This window comes from Sardina pilchardus, chromosome 7, assembly GCF_963854185.1.
Source record: "Sardina pilchardus chromosome 7, fSarPil1.1, whole genome shotgun sequence".
Lineage (NCBI taxonomy): Eukaryota > Metazoa > Chordata > Actinopteri > Clupeiformes > Clupeidae > Sardina > Sardina pilchardus.
This window is the reverse complement of record NC_085000.1, coordinates 12,697,551-12,719,951: the sequence shown is the minus strand read 5'-3', so window position 1 is coordinate 12,719,951 and position 22,401 is coordinate 12,697,551.

Below are 22,401 nucleotides of genomic sequence, written 5' to 3'. Positions count from 1 at the left end.
GTGTGTGTGTGTGTGTAGCAGCACAATGGCTGTGGAGGCCCCAGGGTGCGTCAGCATGGAGAGGGCCTGCAGACGGAGGGCTTTCCTGCGGGAAGCGTCACGCTCTGCGGGGGGATTGGAGAGAGCATTGTTGTGCCTGTCAGCTTAGCGGAGCGGCTCATTGTGTGCCTCTCACCTTAGCAGCGCTCCACAGACAGATAGACAGAGAGAAGGAGTGGAAGAAAGAGATAGACGGAGAGCAGGAGTGGAAGAAAGAGATAGACAGAGAGCAGGAGTGAAAGAGAGGGAGAGGCGGAGAGCAGAAAAGAGGACGAATCAGGAAGAGGAATGAGTGTGTGTGTGTGTGTGTGTGTGTGATACCTGCTCATAAGCCTCAGATCCCTCAGTGCATACTAACACATCATACACACCTACACACACCTACACACACACACACACACACACACACACACACACACACACACACACACACACACACACACACACACACACACACACACACAGGTTTCTGGAGAGATGACACATTCATACACACACACACACACACACACACACACACACACACACCCAGCTATACTGTCAACATGTAGTGGGAGTGCTTAGTCTGGAACATGAATGATGTGATTCACCCTTGGGCAGGTCACAGAGCCGTGGCAAACATACAGGATTAGTTCAAGTGGCAAAATCTGGTCTGACTCACCTGTCATTCCAAAGGACACAGATCTCTTTTAAAATGTGATAAACACATCTCTGTAATGTCCAATTTCCAACCTATTAAATGAGTCAATAAGGGTTGAGTACGCTTGACAGACTAGCTGGAGACCATGCAGAAGTGCATATAGAGGCCAACATCACACTCACATTTAAGTATCACATTCAGCCTTCATATTCAGTCTAACTTTTCCGCTCTGGTTGACCGTTTTCCCACCATGGTGTGGCACAGTATATTAAAGAAATACTGGATAGGGGAATTACAGTATGCACAGTTTGCCAGAGCATAAATCCTCATTGTCTGTCATGCAAGGTGTCTACAACCTTGTGTTTTGATGTCTGGGGAGTTAGGGATCTAAACTTTTGGACTGTAGAGGTTAGATAACACAAAACATACTTTTATTCTCCGACTGTTGAGAATATTCTTCATACAAGTAATGCTAGCTGCAGGAGTCCAGTGGTCTGCAGAAAAGGTTTGGGAAAAGCTCTTTTAATTGGCAGAAATCCTCGAAAGAGCTATCAGTTGGTGCCAGCCAAAGTGGCTGAGATGTACACCCACCATGGGCCCGCTGTCTACCAGAACACCTGGAGCAGGAGTCAACAAGTCACTTTGGCCGCAGACCAGGATTTTAAAAGCCCAATAGACAGCGGGCCCCTATTAGTCCACACACGCATCGCAGAGAACGGATATACAACTAGAAAAGCACTCGATTAGTGGGTTATCGAGGTACGTTGCGCTCAAAGCCAGGGTATGCTGTCATACGAAAGTGGATTTGTTTTAGCGTCGCTGTATCACCATGGTATCTTATGCTCGCAACCAAACCTGTTCGGGAGCAGGTTATGTGCTAACTTATAGCCCAAACCGTGAAAAACTACCGCCCTTCCTGTTTGGTGTTGGAGCGAGGTCACTATTGGATTTTAATGTTCACGTCACTATTTGCATGAGCCACCACTGAAAAGACTTCCGATAATATCAAACATTTTTGATATTGTCGTAACGGCAAAACTAGAAAAAGATTGACCACGACGGACTTAAAGAGGAACTATGCAGGATTGGCAATTTCATCTCTGGTTTCGGTTTCGTTTTTCGTTTTCGCTCGTTTTATACTTGCATATTTCTCTGCAGAGCTTCCCCGACAGCTTTAGCGTGTATATTATAGGCTATATATAAATATACAAATTGCAAGCAAGTTTCTTCTTGTTCCTTACGCGTCTCAGACTTCCAGATGTAAACAAGGAGCGATCGTCTCCTGCAGAAACTGCAAGGTTGCAATAGCAGATAGGGACACTGGGGGCGGGAGGAAATATTACTGTTTTCGATGAAACTGGTCAGTCAAGTAAAACAACAATTTCTGAGCGATTTTATGACTATGAAAAAGTTGCATAGGGTCTCTTTAAAACCGCTAAGATTGGCACCTTACACTAAACAATTTAGTTGACGGGAGCGCGCCGCGATTCCAGTAGAACTCCCATTTTGGAAATTTAGTCGCAGACTGTTAAAACAGACCAAAATTGTACAATGTAAGCCAGCCTTCAGTTGCATGTCCTGTGTAGCCTTGTCAGTTTGTATTTATAAAGACCATTTAGCTTTGACACAACATATGGACCTTAAAGGAACACTCCACCATTTTTTTCATATTAAACTACGCTATTCCCTTAGCTAAGACGAGTTGATACATACCTCTCACGTTTCAATGCGTCCACTCACTGGCTCTGGTGCACGGCGCTACTTTGATAGCACTTAGCTAGCCCAGTTCATTCATTAGGATCCAAACAGAGACGAAGTTAGAAGCGTCCAACCACCTCCATGTTCGTGTGACTACTCGTGTAACTGTAGGGAAAACATGGAGATGTTTGGTCGTTTCGAACGCAAAAAAAAAAAAAACGCAATTTACCTTTTATGTTAATAGAGAATTTCAATGAATTATCTTAACACCGTCACTGTGACAGTGTGTGTGTGTGTGTGTGTGTGTGTGTGTGTGTGTGTGTGCGCGCATGAACGTCTGCACATTGATTGGGTTTGAAGGTTCAGTGATGCTCATCGCAATGGCCCTGACCTGGAAGCATCGTGTGGTGCAGCCGATCCTTGACACCGTTAGGAGGGGCGCTCCCCAAAATAGAACAGCCCAGAAGTGAGCCGACTAGCAGGGGACCTACATACTCACGTCAACGCCTCCTCTCACTGCTCACTCAGGCCTGTAGTGAACTCTCTGAGAACTCTCTCTCTCACACACACACACACACACCTTGACATATTCAGTGTGCACACACACACACACACACACACACATACAGTACCCTGTCTCTCTTTATAATAAGCAGACAGATTCACTCACACACTTCAGAGCTTAATTTCAGGGCCCTGTGTCAGCAGGGAATGGCCTTATGAATCATTTCTGTGATCTTCTGAAAATCTCCCACTGCCCTGGATTAAAATACATCAGAAAGAGAAGGACAAAAGTTAAATTGATCTAGAAAAGAGATATTTAAATTTTAGCACGGGAGAAAACGGCTGATTTAAAAAAGGCAAAGGGCGGTGGAGCATGGACAAAGAAGGGACGACAATAGAGGAGAATATGTTCACAGTAATGAAATGCAGAGAGAGATGAGAGAGATGAAAGAGATGTTGCATCCCACCCAACACCCGGCGATTAACAGGAGAGTTCTGCTCTGAAGCATTCTAAAGCCACACTATCAGGGGAGGCCGCCTTTATGGACCCACGAGAGCTAAGACAAGGGAGGCGCGAGAAAGACCGAAGATGGAAAGGGGGCAGAGCGACAAAACAAGCGAGAAAACATGAATAAAAAATAAAATAGAGACCAGGGTCCTGTAACTCGAAAAATCGAACTAATGTTATTCTTTACGTTACGCATGGTTTACGAACTCGAACTCGTAAATCATAACGATCTGGGTGTAACTGAAACATGTCGCAAGTTAAACGCAACTTAAACTGTAACTCGAAAGAGAAATCACTGTAGCCTTGTAGTAACTAATGAGGGAATCAGCGTCCGTTTCCCCCTGACGACTTGAAAATGCCTGTGTTGAAGCAGCTCTGAGGTTACAGCTGAGGATAGCCCAATGAACAGTCACTGAGGTAGAGAAGGATAAAAATAAAACCCATTTTATTCTCAAGCTGACGAACATAACGATACATTCTACATAGGTAGCCTATTATCCTTGGTTGTTCAGATACTTACGACAGCTTTACGTGTGGTCAGAAGCAGTCGTAACTTTTGTCTTAAAGGTTGGGTACGGAATTAGCAAAACGGACGGCAGAGTTTGAACATATACAACCTCAAGTCCCGCCCTCCATGCACGAGCGACAATTCAAATGCGCAGCGCGAGAGCGAGCCAGGCTAAATGAAATGCCATCCTGGCGTCTACAGCACTATGAGCTCTAGTCTCCATACAATCACTCACATCAACTTCCCCAATTACCTTCTTTATTCACCTCCAAAGGGTTGTAGTACATATGGTTCAGTAGCCATAGGTGTGTATATTTGAACAGAATCTGGTTTGTTCTTACCAGGGCGATTATCTCCTGAAATATCCGAGTTTAGTGCTGCCCCATTGGTTCGCCTATTCCACCGTAGCTCCAAGCTGTTAAGTTTCGATTTCATGTTTACAGCACTCTTCGTGTCATGGTAAAATGTAATTTTTGCTACATAGCTTATTTATTGCGTGGGTGATTGAGTTTCCGTAGGTATCCGCTGCCTTAGTTAGTTTGTATAGAAATGAAGTGACACATACAACAAGAGGGGAACATGGACGTGCAGCAGCAGGCAGTTGGTTTCGTTTCAGCACTGACTCGCGGTCACCAGCTTTCGAAAGGGTCGCGCGCGGTGGGGAGGGGGAGTAGGAAGAGGAGTAAGACGTTAGATTGACGAACGAGCTGTGAAATGATGGTATGGGGTGAGGAATTCTATTGGCTGGAGTTTTTCGAGCCCTGCCCGTTCCGCAGATGATTGACGTGTTTAATTTCCATTTCAGTGCTTCCAACTTAGTGGCTATAAGTGGGTTAGGAATAGGATTTCAAGTGATTTTGCAAAAATGGCCAACAAAGCTAATTCCATACCCTACCTTTAAGTTGTGTTACACGTAGACTTGCGAATCATTTGAGTTACAAGCGTATCTTTTTACGATAGGCTTACGATATGTGTAAGGTCTAAGAGCAGCTAACGTATGCTTGGAGTTACAGGGGCCATATGTCTTTGATGTCATTGAGAGGAAGAGAGTGAGAGAGGAGGGGGCATTCATCTCAGAGAGATAGACAACGAGGGAGAGAGGAGAGGGGGTGTTTGATGGGTCATGTGATGCCTCTAATCCCGTTGTTCGTAAAGCCCTCGTGTATCCTTCCTGCCGCGTGTGTCACTTCTGCTTAACCTTTGACTTGTGTTGCCACGGTGATTGAAGTAGCTGGTATTAACCTGGCTTACCCTTCTCCTCAGTGTTGTTTTTCTCACTCCTTTCTCTTTTCCCAACACGTTTTGAGTGTGTGTGTGTGTGTGTGTGTGTGAGTGTGAGTGTGAGTGTGAGTGTGAGTGTGAGAGAGAGAGAGAGAGAGAGAGAGAGAGAGAGAGAGAGAGAGAGAGAGAGAGAGAGAGAGAGAGAGAGCAGTGATCTGAGTACTGCCAGGTATAGGCCGCCCTTGAGGAAGGACTGGGAGATGGCCACAGGTTTGGCATCCACCAATGAGAATACAGCTGACAGATTCTAAGAAGAAGCTTGGAAGCCTGCCTGAATTAAACGCCACCCAAAAAGTTGATGTTGGGAAAATGGGTCTGTACTTGCTCCACTGACAAGCTTCTATGTCTGTGCGAAAACTCGCCCACCAATCAAATTGTCCTGGCTGAAATACAATGATGGGCAGATGACCAATGCGTTGGACAAGGCTGTGTTTGGAGCCCAGGCTGTCTTTTTTTTGGGGGGTGGGGGGGGGGGGGGGAGAGGACTGGCAGCTAGAGTATTGCAGAAATGCTTGCTGTATGTGACAAAAAAACATTCAGCCAAGAAGCCGTGTAATATGGCTTAGAGTGAGGTGAGGTGAGATACTGGCTGACTACCAGCGTGTCATATGGCTTAGAGTGAGGTGAGGTGAGATACTGGCTGACTACCAGCGTGTCATATGGCTTAGAGTGAGGTGAGATGAGACTCTGGCTGACTACCAGCATGAGATGCTTGGACAGGACAACCTGCAGCATGGTTACTGCTGACCTCCCCAACCCTGTCAGAACCCCTCACACACACACACACACACACACACACACACACACACACACACACACACACACACACACACACACACATAACCTGCAGCTTGGTTACACTTAACCTCCCCAACCTTGTCAGACTGTTGAACCGACACACACACACACACACACACACATAAACACAACCTGCAGTTTGGTTACACTTAACCTTCCCCACCCTGTCAGACTGTCTGACCCCCACCCACTGAGTCTCAGACCCCTCTCCGCCTTCAGGCCCATTACATACACACACACACACACACACACACACACACACACACACACACCTGACCCCATTAGTGAGGAGAGCTGAGGGAGAGGGCCAGGATGTTCAGGGTCGTTAATTGCTCATTAATCTCCAGCGCTTCACGTGAAGGCTGAGAGCGTCCTGCTGCGCCTCCTCTGCTCCCTTTGGCTCCCCTGCTCTCTACACTCTCCTGCACTCTTCTCCTCTCCTCCCCTGCTCTCTACACTCTCCTGCACTCTTCTCCTCTCCTCCCCTGCTCTCTACACTCTCCTGCACTCTCCTCCTCTCCTCCCCTGCTCTCTACACTCTCCTGCACTCTTCTCCTCCCCTCCTCTTCTCTCTACACTCTCCTGCACTCTCTTCCTCTCCTCCCCTGCTCTCTACACTCTCCTGCACTCTTCTCCTCTCCTCCTCTCCTCCCCTGCTGTCTACACTCTCCTGCACTCTCTTCCTCTCCTCCCCTGCTCTCTACACTCTCCTGCACTCTTCTCCTCTCCTCCTCTCTACGCTCTCCTGCACTCTTCTCCTCTCCTCCTCTCTACACTCTCCTGCACTCTCTTCCTCTCCTCCCCTGCTCTCTACACTCACCTGCACTCTTCTCCTCTGCTCTCTGCACACTCCTCCTCTGCTCTCTTCCTCTCCTCCTTGCTCCCTTTGGCTCCTCTGCACACTCCTTCTCTCCTTCCTGCACTCTCCTCCTCTGTTCTCTCCCTCTCCTTCCTGAACTCCTCAATCCTCCTCGCTGCACTCTCCTCCCTGCACTGTGCTCCTCCTCTCCTCTCTGCACTCTCCTCTCTTCCTCTCCTCCCTGCACTGTGCTCCTCCTCTCCTCTCTGCACTCTCCTCTCCTCTCTTCCTCTCCTCCCTGCACTGTGCTCCTCCTCTCCTCTGCTCTCTTCCTCTCCTTCCTGAACTCACTCCTCTCCTCTCTGCACTTTCCTCCCTGCACTGTGCTCCTCTTCTCCTCTGCTCTCTTCCTCTCCTCCTCTGCTCTCCTCTTCTCCTCTCTGCACTCTCCTCTCCTCACTCCTTCTCTCCTCTCTTCCTCTCCTCCCTGCATTGTGCTCCTCCTCTCCTCTGCACTCTCCTCACTCCTCTTCTTCTCACTGCACTCTGCTCCTCTCCTCCTCTCCGCTGCTCTCCCACACGAGCCTCAGGGGTCGTTCAGACCACATGCGTGGCGATTGTGTGTTAGCTGTGTTACCTGTCTTACCTGCCCCGTTTTCATTTCTGCAGCCATATTATCACTGCGAGACACAGACGTCCGCCACAGCTTGAGCCGCACTGAAAATGTGTGCATGGAACAGCGTCTATTCTTCACGCGACAAGGGAAAGCGAACAACTCACTTTTGTCTGCTTTTCTTCACTCTTCTCCAGCCTCTGTATCTCCTCTGGACCTGTCCTGATGTGAGGGACAAAAGTCAACCACAGATAATACATTTAGTGTCAGAAGTGATCTTTTTATCATGATGTCAGGGGTCTCCATCTGTTTTTCACACGTATTAGTATCAAAGCTTTGGCAGCATTCAGAGCTGCCAACTTTTCAAAAAACCTTGGAGTGAGATTCTGTCGGGGGTGACCAAAAGTTAGTCCCGCACTCATCACGATACCAAAATTATTGTTTCGATCCCGATACTAAGTCAAGAATTGTGATTTCGATACTTTTTCGATGCTTTTTAAAAAACATTTTTTGTGTATTTGGTGATTTAATCATCAGTATCCTAATATTGAATATTGTGTGATCATTCACACCAGTGGCCATCTAAGATTCTGCTCAACCCTCCACACACACAGAAAATTATAGTCATATGTTTTTATATCATATATTTTGGAATTCATAACTGTACATATTTTGTTGATAATGTTGAGTATTTTACAATCTGCAAAATTATTAGTAGCTAAAAATGTTTAGTTTGTGTACTGATTTCAAGACTATTACACTTACTCATAGGCCTATGTTTAAATGGTGTGTAGGTCTAATTGAGTGTGCATTATGGAGTGTGTAATTGAGTGCCTGTTGCTTTAAAAAATACGTGAGGTAGCTTTCTATCTCACGGTTTTACGAGAGTGAAAAGTTGCATGACAAGGATATGTGGATGCAATTAATTTTGCTTTCTGTGTCATTATATAAATTACATGTTCAAAACAGTAACAAGTCAAAGAAAATCTTTCAGGGATCATATAAGAGATTGTCTTGCAATGTTCCTTTATGATTTTAGTGAGCACTATGATTTAGCTCTCTCCAGAAGTTATTTATCCACACGTTCCAGCAAACAAAACAGTGGAACAAAAGTGCAACAAGTTAGTCTAAGTTAACATGTAGGCTAGGGAATCAAGTTCACCCACACAAACTGATGTCTTTCAAGATGTTAAGTCTAAGAGAGTGAGTTCTTAATTAACGATAGGCCTATGATTTGTGACACAACATACCTAGTCTCTGACCAGATTGTGATTTTCTCCCGCGGGTGTCTCCTCCTTCTGTCGCAAACTTGGATGTCTAGCAACGAATATGGTCGACTGTAAGTTACAGTGGCGCTTCAAACGAGTCTCAGATTTTGTTTTGCGTGAGAAAATGGATGTATGGCGTGAGTGCGTGTGTAAACAGGCAAAATCGTGTGTCACACGCCGAAAGTGTGAGAGTTGGCAGCTCTGGCATTGCATCATCAGTCATGCCGAAAGCGTATAGTGTTGAATTGAGCGAGAGGAGCAACGCTGGTAGAAGAGGAAAGACAGACAACAGGAGATACAGAGGCTGTATCAGGGGTCCTTTAAAGCTGCCAGCGTTCACCTCTATCGTACCTGAGCCCTGATTACATCACCTGCCCACATGACCCCCCCCCCCCCCATTATCTGATTACATCCAGAGCTCTCCTGAGCACTTCACCTGGGTCCATCTTGCCTGACCTCTGACCCCTGAGCACTTCACCTGGGTCCATCTTGCCTGACCTCTGACCCCTGAGCACTTCACCTGGGTCCATCCTGTCTGACCTCTGACCCCTGAGCACTTCACCTGGTCCATCCTGCCTGACCTCTGACCCCTGAGCACTTCACCTGGTCCATCCTGCCTGACCTCTGACCCCTGAGCACTTCACCTGGTCCATCCTGCCTGACCTCTGACCCCTGAGCACTTCACCTGGTCCATCCTGCCTGACCTCTGACCCCTGAGCACTTCACCTGGTCCATCCTGTCTGACCTCTGACCCCTGAGCACTTCACCTGGTCCATCCTGCCTGACCTCTGACCCCTGAGCACTTCACCTGGTCTATCCTGTCTGACCTCTGAGCACTTCACCTGGTCCATCCTGTCTGAGCACTTCCTGTCTGACCCCAGAGCACTCCACCTGGTCAATCCTGTCTGACCCCTGAGCAATTACTAAGGTCAATCCTGTGTGACCTCTGACCCCTGAACACTTCACCAGGGTCCATCATGTCTGAGCACTTCCTGTCTGACCCCTGAGCACTCCACCTGGTCAATCCTGTCTGACCTCTGAGCAATTACCAAGGTCAATCCTCTGTGACCTCTGACCCTTGAGCACTTCACAAGGTCAATCCTGTCTGATCCCTTCAGCTCCATGGTCACCTCCTGATGGAGGAGGAAAAGCTTAATGTGGGTTGAAGTCACCCAAAGGGCCGTTTACATCAAGAACGACAACTATAATACATTTAAGCATCGCTTTGATTAGATTAGATTCAACTTCATTGTCCAGAGTAGAGTACAAGTACAAAGACAACAAAATGCAGTTTGTGTCCTCATTTCCTGGTCTTATGAAGGCAGTTGTAGCACTGGATGATTGGGCGGAGGCTCACAGCCTTTGTGACCTTCCACTGGATGGAAACCAGCGGACCGTCACAGATCCAGCGGATGGTTCCCCCTGGGGAGACTTTCTGTCCAGCACTCCTGGATGTTTAAGTAATTAAGTACAGAAATCTAAGTATGACTAGTTAGATTAGATTCAACTTTATTGTCCAGAGTTAAGTCAAAGACAACAAATTGCAGCTTGTGTCATCAATTCCTGGTCTTGTGTCTTCCTGGTCAGTTGTAGTAGCTTATCACCGCATCAGAGAGGTCCACTCCACCCATGTGGCGGTTGTAGTCGCTGACTACTGGAGGGGGGATCGCCTACTCTGCCCACCGCCCATCTGACCCTTCAGCCCTTCTCTTCTCTGAGTGGGTCCTGTGTGCAGGCTGGAGGATTTAGCAGAGGCTCACAGCTCACAGGCTCACAGATGGTTCCCCCTGGGGAGACTTGCTATCCAGCCTACCGGGCCGGTCTCTGGGGTACCCAGTCCGCTGCTCTCGCGTGGTCCTACAGATCTCCCAGATCTGTTTCTGCAGCAGGAACAGGGCTGGTGTAGAAATGATCCATGTAGAGTTTATAGCCCTGCCCCAGCGCTGACGTGTCTGTAAGCTGTAGAGTCGTATCGCCCTTCCTCTCGCATCTCGTAGGTAAAGAGGTACCAGGTGTAGCCTGTGGAAGAATCCGCCAGTACAAAAAGTGTATAGCCCCATTTCGTCTGCTTGTCTTTCATGTACTGACGGAGAGTGATGCAGGCCTTGGATTTCACCATCCTGTAACAGAGAGAACAGCCTCTCCATCCTCTCCTTGCCATATCTGGCCCTCCTCTCCTCTCTCCCTCTGTAGCCTCATATCCTCTCTCATGAGGTCAATTAACTGTCATCTTCCTCTCCTGGAAGGCCTGGCTTCTTCCTCCTCCTCTTCAACAGGCATTGCCCTTAGGGCCTCTCTGCCTTAAAACCTCATCCATGAGGACAAACCTGAGCCAACTCTCCGGTGGCTTTCCCACCAACTCACTCTCCAGTCCCTGGGTACTTGCAATCCTGCCATAGAAGTCCAGCATGCCATTCAACAACAGCAAAACTAATTCCATCAAATCTGTGTTTACTTTCAATTTGAATATCACGTTACATTTTCTTATTTACATTTCATATGTCTCATTTCATCAAACTACAGGTATGCTACCCAAGACAGGTGAGCAAATACTTTTGGCAATATAGTGCATGTAGGCCAGGGGGCGAATTGCAGAAGAAGCATGCCACCTTGAAGTGCGTGTTGAAGACAAAAGCGTCATGAGCTGATCCTGACCACCTCGCTATCAAATGCCTTATGGTCATGTTGTGATCGCCTATAGCCTGGATATTGATGGCATGGTATCCTTTGCAGCAAAAGTAGGCTACTTTGTTTTCAGTGTTGGTCTACCAGATCTACCAGACCTATGACACCAGGCATACCAGAGTCACGGTAGAATGCCTCCTTGATTTCTTTTTGACTTCTTGAAGTTCCTGTCCTCTTGGAAACTGTATGTAGCAAGTGGCTAGTCTGCTTATTGCAGTTGCCAATTCTGTCAAATTTCTGGACATAGCAGGCTGAGATATTTTTGCCAAGTCTGCCACTTTGCTTTGAAAATCACCTTTTTGCAAAGAAGCGAAGCGTATTTGTTAACTGTACCACAACCGGCAGATCCCCGTGACGACCGGTACTGTAGGCCTCTCCAAAGCTGGGCAGAGTTGATTGGCTAACTGTAATATCATACAGTAGGAGGTAGGTGTATACGATCAGCACCTGAAAGTACAACAGTTGCTCTCCCTAGTCCAGCAGTGCAACGCGCCAGCTTCCTCGACTGTGCAGCTCCCAGTCAGGAGAGCTGAAACCAAAGGACAAGCAGCCCTTTGGCATCTCAACAAAACCACCCACCCCGCTCTGCAGGTGAGAGGCCTGGGGACATTTGTCTGGCCTAGCATTGCACTTGGACTTGGACTTTGGTTGTACGTACGTCACATGGACTCATAGTGTTTGACAACACAGTGTTTTGTTTTCAGAGACCAGGTTCATCTGTATAATGGAGGCAGTGAATATTTTCTAAATCGTTGAATGTCTGAAAGCTTTAATCCAATAAGGGAGGTACTGGATTCATCTTTCAGACTTGCCTTTTACAGCAGAAGCAGACAGGCTACAGTAGACGAGGTGCAGTGTACCTTTCATTATCTAGTTTGCATTCATATGGCAGTGCTAGCCATAACAGCTCAGCATAATTACTGTTCCTCCTCTGCCATTTCTTCCATTCTTGCTCCACACTCACCTCTTAAAATAAAATAAAATTAAATAAACCTCATTCACCTTAGCTATTCCATCTTTTTTTAATTTGCACTCACTCTACTCTTTAAAAAAATTAAAAGCCCCTCGTCCATCCTAGCCATTCAATCCCTATATGATCTCCTCCTCCTTGCCATTCCCCAGAGAAAAAATGTTTTGTATTTCCCTTTGTATTCGTGTAATATCTCCCTATAACAGCTCAGGGTTAAATGCCCTGCCGAAGGCGACCAGTACCCCACTGTGGATTATGATCTCCTGGCCCCATGAGAGAGAGAGAAGGTGGGTCTGACGAGAGTGACTCCGCTAAAAATAGAGCAGCTGTAGCATGACATTTAGAACGCAATGTTTTCTGTGTGACAGGAGAGCATCTGCTTCCTCTGTGGGGAAGTGTAGTGTTGTGTTGTGGAGTTCAGTGTTGTGTTGTGCAGTGTTGTGTTGTGTTGTTCAGTGCTGCTTCCTCTGTGGGGAAGTGTTGTGTTGTGGAGTTCAGTGTTGTGTAGTGTAGTGTTGTGTTGTGTTGTGTAGTTCAGTGTTGTGTTGTGTTGTGTTGTGGAGTTCAGTGTAGTGTACTGTAGTGCAGTGTGGTGTTGTGTTGTGTAGTTCAGTGTAGTGTAGTGTAGTGCAGTGTTGTGTTGTGTAGTGCATTGTTGTGTTGTGTTGTGTTGTGTTGTGGAGTTCAGTGTAGTGTAGTGTAGTGCAGTGTTGTGTTGTGTAGTGCATTGTTGTGTTGTGTTGTGGAGTTCAGTGCTGTGTTGTGTTGTGTAGTGCATTGTTGTATTGTGTTGTGTTGTGTTATGGAGTTCAGTGTAGTGCAGTGTAGTGCAGTGTTGTGTTGTGGAGTTCAGTGTAGTGCAGTGTTGTGTTGTGTTGTGTTTTTGAGTAAGTCAGCCTGAGGTAGATGGAGCTGATGGAGAGAGGAGAAGATACATCACAGCACTAATAAAGCTCCACTTCATCTTCGCCATCCACTGCAATGCCCTCTATGCAAACACACACACACACACACAGAGCACAGCTCACACACACACACACGATCACCTCCACACACAGATGCATTTACACAGCACACACTCCCTGACTCTCTGGCCGTGAGTTGGCCTCTCCCACTGGGACACACACACACTCTGGGAGCAAGGTCACCCATCCATCATCCCACTCACAGCTAGACTGGGCATAATGGAGCACCTTTGACTGAGCCCTGTGGGCATGCACACACACACACTGGCAGAGAGGGGAGGAGGGCACACACACACACACACACACACACACACTCCCTGACGGAGGGAAGGGTGGTGTAAGAGAGCAGGATAAGAGACGGATTTGATAGCAGAGGGTGAGTAAGACGTACATCTCTGAAGAACACAGTGCGGACTCTTTGATTTTGTGCGCTACTGAGTTAGCACACACACACATACAGTATACTGCAGGTCAGTGTGCGCTACTGAGTTAGCACACACATACAGTATACTGCAGGTCAGTGTGCGCTACTGAGTTAGCACACACATACAGTATACTGCAGGTCAGTGTGCGCTACTGAGTTAGCACACACATACAGTATACTGCAGGTCAGTGTGCACTACTGAGTTAGCACACACATACAGTATACTGCAGGTCAGTGTGCGCTACTGAGTTAGCACACACACACATACAGTATACTGCAGGTCAGTGTGCGCTACTGAGTTAGCACACACATACAGTATACTGCAGGTCAGTGTGCACTACTGAGTTAGCACACACATACAGTATACTGCAGGTCAGTGTGCGCTACTGAGTTAGCACACACACACATACAGTATACTGCAGGTCAGTGGTTCCCAACCAGGGGTCTGGGGACCCCACTAGGGGCCGCCAGGGATTGCAGGGCGTCCGCACAATGTTGCCTGCGCTGCAGTTGTGATGTTACCAAAATTATATTTATGCACATTATAAATTATGTATAAAATCCCAATAACACACCCAATTGGATAAACAAAACTCCGTATACTCTAAAATAGTTTGTTCCACGTTTAAATTCATGTAGTTGTTTATTACCTCTGACTAGGCTGTTCGATTTTGCCCAAAAATAAAATCTCGATTTTCTTCTCTCAAAATCCGATTTTTGATTACGATTATTTTGTGAAATGACAAAAGGCAAGAAATTATTTCAAATTAGCTGATTTTTCTGACCTCTCAACTTGCGTAAGCATCCTTCAGGTCGGGCTAGGCTAGGCTAGGCTAGGCATTAGTAATTCATCCCCGGACCCTGATTGTTGAATGAAACAATGTCTTGTGTGTGTATGCAAGTAGGAGTTCAGGAAGGAGGCCCTGGCTTGTCTTAGACTCATTCAAGGGGGCCTTCAAGGAGTAAAGGTTGGGAAACCCTGCTATGTATGGGAACTGTCCAGATTGACAATCAAGTGTCTTTACTACTGAGCACCTACAGTAGGCTGGGTGACCCCTACGTGACCCGCCGGCAAATTTGGATTCCCCCCAGCAGCTCAGGCTGTAAAGCTGCACGTCTATCTCCCCTGCTTCCTGTCCACAACCTTTGGGTCCAATCACAAACTAGCTTATCCAAAATATGCACCCGGATCATTAGTCTGATTGATTGAAGGACTATCCAAGCGTACAGAGTCATTTGAACTATGTCCATTGATCACGCCTCTTGTGCAGTAGGAATAAAGCGCAGACTCCCCAGACTAATGTTCAATCTTAAAGGATTGAGCTTAGTATGATGATAGCCAGGCTACTGAGCACCCCAACACTAGGGCAATATCATACGGAGGGAGTTCAAGAAAAAGGTCATTGTGTACTGTACATCCCAGCAATCTGTCAAGAAGCCCCCAAAGAAGGGGTGCACTGATCCCATGTTAAGATGGGATATCGGCCCCGAACTTCAGAAGTGTATTTACTACCATTCAAACTCTGTGTGAACTCCCTAGGTTGTGGGGAAACCGGACTGCACCACTATGGGTAAACAAAGGGGTTTGTGGGTTAGTGAGTGGAGTGAACCATTTTGGCAGGGGTGTTTTAATCATGTTTAACGGCACAAAGCTGTTTTGTTGTATGTATTTGTGTGCTTTATGTTCACTTGTTAGAGTTCTAATTTGGTAATAACAGCACTTGAAGAGGAAAGCTGCTGGTATCTGCTGTTTTTAAGTGTGTTGGGTTTCTGGATTATATTGCAAGCTCAAGTCGGATGCAATTCAATTTGAAGTACATTTCTTTATGGTGGCTTGATCAGCTCTTCAGGTGAGCATCACCCACAGCTGGGCAGGCCTTGGCTCCAGGGTAGCGGGAGCATATCTGAGTGGAGTTCTGTGGGAAACATTGCAAATGGCCGTCAGTGAAGCCAATTCAAATTTGCTAACAGGTTCGTCTGGGTTTCCTTGCTGCCAATACGGTAGCACATTAAAAAAGCCACCTCACTGCAAAAACCACGTCCTGTCTGATCCTTCCCTTAGTCAGTCATGCAAATGAACTCCGACAGTATTCTGAGACAAAGACATAAACACACACATACACACACACACACACACACACACACACACACCTCTGGCAAGGTCAGCAGCAGTAGCAGTACCAGCTCTCGTCATTAAGAGACTGTTTGAGGGACAGGACCAGAGAGAGACACTTTTAGGATTCTGTCGACTTCGCTCGTTTCTGTGGCTTTCTCTTCAGCCATCAGCACTTTTATTCCCTTTTACAGACGCTGATAAATGTTGGCCAAGTGAAAAACAAGGTTCCAGTGCCTGAACCCCAGCCAAGGCCTGCCCCAGGACCCTCAAGTCTCTCTCACACACACACACACACACATAGTCAAGAGAAGAGCTCTTACGTCCACATACAGTACAGTCAGGAAAGCAATTTCACGTCATGTCATTTAAAACACACGCAGTCTGGGAAGCCCTCTCAGATGGCCATTAAATCTAGATTCCTGGGAGATGACTTGAAGCAATCTGATTAAGTCCTCTCGACAGAGACATTGATCTCTGAGAGAGAGAGAAAAGTGTATCGCCGCGGTGACAAGCTTACAAGGCTTCGCCCTCCGTATGGCCCGTCCGTCCCGCCGATGACGGGTGAGTGTTGTTGTAGCCTGGGCTCTCCAGAGGCGCTGGCAGCCATCGAGGCCATCATTATCATAATAATCATAATCATGATCATTATCGTCGCCATCATCGTTATCCCTTCCTCTTCACATTGGCCACTGAAGAGCTAGCTGATCTGCTACCATGCCGACGGTTGTCTCGTTTACATGACGTTTGGACCCTCAGCGGCGTTTTCCGGTCTGTGAATCTCAAATGGCAGCTGTGCTGATTCCAGTCTGAGCAAATTAAAATGTTATTCAGTCACACACACACACACACACACACACACACACACACACACACACACACACACACACACACACACACACACACACACACACAGAAGACTCCCTAGCCACTGGCGTTAGCACATCTCCTAATTAGAAGGACCGACCTGAGCATTCAGGCGTGTGTGTGTGAGAGAGAGAGTGACATGAACATGGTGGCTTATGGTGTGTGTGTGTGAGATGTGAAGGCATGAGTTTATGGTGTTTTAGCCCAACAGAGGCTTCCAGTCATCTGCAAACAGCATTGCTGCACTGCTGTTATGAAAACTGCTAAAACAGTATACCTAGAAATATTTTTTCTTTTTTTTCCCAAAGCCAAAGAACTTTCAGCTGTCAACACCTTCAGAAGATGAATGAAACTGTGAATATGTTGCGGGGAATTGAGGTAAAGTGATATGGTAAATGAGCAGTTTAATGTGAATAACATTATGGTATAATTAAACATATAATAACTAGCAGTGAACTAGAAATAGTGTGATGTTTGTAAGTTCAAGATGAGTGACAACTTCTGCCTTTTTTAATTTGTTTTGGCTTTTGAGTGGCATACCACGGCAATGCTATGATTACATCCATATACAAGCGTATGCAACCCTGTGTACACATGTAACTGGTCTGTGAATATCAGCATGTTTACTGCACAGTAGGTGTTAACCCTTTAGGCGCCAGAGGGTTATAACCAGGGGCACAGGACATGTGTCAAAGTGAGGGGGACCAAATTGTGAGCAAAAACCCAGATAGTGAAATCTGGCTCTCAGATATGGGACCACCACTTCTGACTCTCTGTGGACCCTCATAATATTTAAATTACTTGCAAATATTGGGATAATACAATTGTATGCAACATATGTTTTGATCAAAATGGTCAAAACTGGAGGATGGGCAATGTGCCATAGCTGCCCTCGGCCAGCTTCTTGAGGGAAGTCTCAGCTTTTATTGTACACTTCTGCTATTCTACTTTTATTACTTGAGTTATTTCACACTGCTTGGGCCAGTGGTTGAATACTCTAAACGCTAGTAAACGCGTTTCATGTTATTATATGAATGAATAAGAGTTACCACCAGCCGGAGTGTGGCAGTGGTGGTACAGTAACTCTTATTCATTCATGGCTTCATAAAATAACATGAAACACGTAGAATTGCAGCAGACATTTACCGTCATCGTTTGCAGACTCAATTATCAAATTGCGTCGAAGTCCAGAATCAGTCAGATTAAACATTGATCGTGTTATCCAATTGTGTGCAGTGAGATTTTCAAATGCCTGCTTGGTGCTGCCCCTCGAGTTGGGCCATATTCATTATTCGTGGCCAGTATTTTTTTTGATGATGGTAAATGTCTGATCGTAAAAAGTTGCCAATCATTCACTTTATGTTCCTAAGTCAAGTATTTCAAGTAGTCAGTGGTTCAGCCAGTGTGTTAGCTAATGTTATTCCTACTGGCTTACATGCTAGCTTGATGTGGAGTGCTTGCAAAAAGGACAAGTCACAACAAATGTCTGATCATGAGTATGTAATTTATCTCTATGTTAACAAGTTGTGCAGATATAATGGTAGCCACTTCTCACTGCAGCATATTGGCAAAAAGAATAATGATAATTCCATTCTTTTTGAATCTCCAGGGACAAAATGAAAAAGAGCTGCTAACACAAAGGTCATGCGTGGAAAAAAAACGATGTTATTAATTTACTCTTTCCAACTTCTCCTGCTCCTCTGTCTGTGTGCTCGGAGCCTGAGAGGGTGCAGGAGTCTTACTTTGGTAACTGCCTCGGTTCTCCTTCCAAATAACCCCCCCTGGGATCGTCATTAGGGACAAATAACACCCACAGGTGCGCGCTCTGGAAGCTCCTGTGTTCACGGCCAAGAGCCTGTCGCCTTCTCTGAGTGTGTCTGTCATCATCGTTATTATTAATATTATTGTTGTTATTATTGTTGTTATTAATGTTGTTGTTGTTAGAGGAGATGCTCTGCATGGCTGGGACTGTGGTGCAGGACAGCTGTGTCCTGTCCTGTCACTAATGCAATTATTCCATGGGGATTACAGCCAATCACATCATTTTATGGGGATTACAACCAATCACATCACTATATGCGGATTACAACCAATCACATCACTGCATGGGGATTACAACCAATCACATCGCTATATGCGGATTACAACCAATCACATCACTGGTCCATGTACTGATCATACTTATTACTGTTAGGGTTATATAATGCTCATTCTGCAAGTTGCTTTGGACAAAAGCATCTGCAAAATGCCACAACCATAGTTCAGTTCCTTCACACTGATGGAGAAAGACCTGAAACACACTGCTCTGCATCTCTGTCTGTCAGTCTGATGTTTGGATCCAGATGGTGTTACTAGGAGACAACAGATAGAGGGATAGAGAGCCAGGGGAGATGGAGGGAGAGAAGGAGGCAGTTACTGTAAAGAGAGGAAGTAGCAAGTGAGAGAGAACGGATCAGTGGCGCAGACTGGCGTATGCTGTCTGGCTTTAATTGATGTGGAAACGGAGAAAGGGAGTGCTTTTCACCGCGCAGAATATCCTAATGAAGACGCTAGCTCTGCGTTTGTGCGTGTCTGTTGAAGTGTGTTTGTGTGTGTCTAGCTCTGCATTTGTGTGTGTCTGTTGAAGTGTGTTTGTGTGTGTCTAGCTCTGCATTTGTGTTTGTCTGTTGAAGTGTGTTTGTGTGTGTCTAGCTCTGCATTTGTGTGTGTCTGTTGAAGTGTGTTTGTGTGTGTCTAGCTCTGCGTTTGTGTACGTCTGTTTAAGTGCGTGTCTATGTCTGCGCGGGAGTAGGCTAATGAAGACGCTAGCTCTGCGTTTGTGTGTGTCTAGCTCTGCGTTTGTGTGTGCCTGTTGAAGTGCGTGTCTATGTGTGCACGGGAGTAGGCTAATGAAGACGCTAGCTCTGCGTTTGTGTGTGCCTGTTGAAGTGCATCTCCATGTCTGCTAATGAAGACAGGAAGATCGTGCGTCTGATTTTAGACTGAAAGGACACGCTCGTCAGATGCCACCCACTTCATCACACATAAACAGGAAATGTCACCACCAGCTCCCACTCAGTTGCTCTGTGTGTGTGTGTGTGTGTGTGTGTGTGTGTGTGTGTGTGTGTGTGTGTGTGTGTATTTGATAAAGACAGATATTAGTGGTCTGGGGAACAGACAGCATAATGGGATGGTGAGGATCTAAATTGATCAGAGTGTGAAAGAGAAACATTTACATAATTACGGGGTTTCTGGAGAAACATTTACATAAATATAGCTGCAAGCAGCAATGCGGGTGTCTAGCAGTAGAATCGCAGAAATGGCGTTGCCATAGCATGAGCAAGCACTTATAGCAACTTTCACGGCAATTGGATAAAGAATGGCAGAGATATCAGCTTACTACCTTTATCACAGCGCCCCTAGAGGTCAATTAAAGGGTTTCTGGATGATCATTTACATAATTAATGGGTTTCCGGATGAACATTTAAATAGTTAAAGGGTTTCTGAAGAAGAATTACATAATTGAAGAGTTTCTGGAGAAACATGCCATGGAGGGTTACTGGAGAAATGTTTACATTATTAAAGAGTTTCTGGATAATCACAAATCGTCTTTTTTTTTCCACCGGTGGATTTATTTGGTCGGTCATGTGTTTATTGTTATGCTTGCAGCATGCGCTCCCTGATCATCATTGAAGAAGAGAACCTCACTAGATGAGGCCGGCTGTAAGTTAAAGAGACCCTATGCAACTTTCTGCAGGAGACGATCGCTCCTTGTTTACATCTGGAAGTCTGAGACGAAGAACCACGCTTGCAATTTATATATTTTAATATTGCCTATACATGTATAAAAATACACGCTGAAGCTGTCGGGGAAGCTCTGCAGAGAAAATGCAAGCATGAAACGAGCGAAAACGAAAAACGAAACCGAAACCAGAGATGAAATCGCCAATCCTGCATAGTTCCTCTTTAAGGAGAGGCTATGTTTGCACGTGACTGGCTAAACTGAGATTTCACCCTCACCGCTATCAAAAATAACATCATGCACACCCGTCAGTTTTCTGAAAAGTGTTTGTTTACACTAACCCTTATGAGCTGTTAAGAGCTGCCAAACCTGTAGGTGGCAGTGTAACGAGAAGCTCAAGCCCACATTAGCCAATCACAATCCCGAAAATAGCAACGACGTCAACAAATCACTTCTTCTTTCTCTTTTGAACGTGTATCCATATCCATGATCATCATAGCCAAATGAAAATGTAAACATATACGCTATATTGCCAAAAGTAGTGGGTCACCTGTCTTGACTCACATAAATGTCATCCCATTTTTAATCCATAGGGTTTATTATGACGTCGGTCCACCCTTCAACTTTTCTGGGAAGGCTTCTCTCAAGGTTTAGGAGTGTGTTTATGGGAATCATTCCCTCAGAAGCGCATTTGTGAGGTCACACACTGATGTTGGACGAGGGGACTGGCTCTCAGGATCCTCTCCAATTCATCCCAAAGGTGTTCTGTTGGGTTGAGGTCAGGACTCTGTGCAGGCCAGTCAAGTTCATCCACACCAGACTCTGTCATCCGTGTCTGTACGGACCTTGCTTTGTGCACTGGTGCAGTCATGTTGGAACAGGAAGGAGCTATCCCTGAGCTGGGCTTGGCCCTTGAGTTTCAGTGAATGCTTCAGCATTAACCAAGACATTTTGTACAATTCCATGCTTGCAATTTTGCGAGTGTGTCCATAAACACACTCCTGTCTGGCCCCAGTGCAGCTCTGCTTCTGAGGGTCATGGGGATGGTGACAGAATCAACTTTCTACCGAGTCCAAGGTGATGTAGTATATAGTATAAGTATCCTTTTTTGATCCCGCGAGGGAAATTCGTTCTCTGCATTTAACCCAATTTAACCGAATAAGTGAACACACACAGCACACAGTGAAAACACAGTGAGGTGAATCACACACTAACCCAGAGCAGTGAGCTGCCTGCCCAACCAGCGGCGCTCGGGGAGCAGTGAGGGGTTAGGTGCCTTGCTCAAGGGCACTTCGGCCGTGGACTGGTCGGGGATCGAACCAGCAACCCTCCGGGTTACAAGCTCGAAGCCCTAACCAGTAGGCCACGGCTGCCCCACGGCTGTATGTCCTGATTTGCACTAAGAACTTGGCACACGGAAGGTATGCATGAGCAAGAATTAGAATTAGGATTGGGGCTTTTTCAAATCATTCTGATTGAAGATGTTGAAACAGATCAACTGTCAACATGCCGTAATCTAATTTTATTATGGGTTGGATTAATAATCTAATCTAATCTAATCAGGTGTTACGTACAGGAAGCATTAAATTGGCATAGCCATGCGACGCACATGTGCACATTCATTCTGGTGTGGGGTTTAAAATCTATCATCTATTAAACGCGATTGTGAGGCAACAGCGGGAAGCTAGCACATGTTTACTCAAATTCCTATTTATGGTCGAGTGTTTATAGTTGGTTAATAGGATTCCAGAGGGAACCCAGCAAACCTTGTGATTCAATAACATTGAAATTCTGATCCAGTTGGGCAGTTTTATTCTGGAAAAGGTGTGTATATTTATAAAGGTATGAGTATGTTTCACTTGCACTGAATGAATCACATGCACACACACACACACACACACACACCTACACAGACATATAATACACATATGAGCAGAACGCCAAGATCCACAGATCATGCAATATATAAAGGTGAGCGTGGTGTTTGTGTGTGTGTGTGT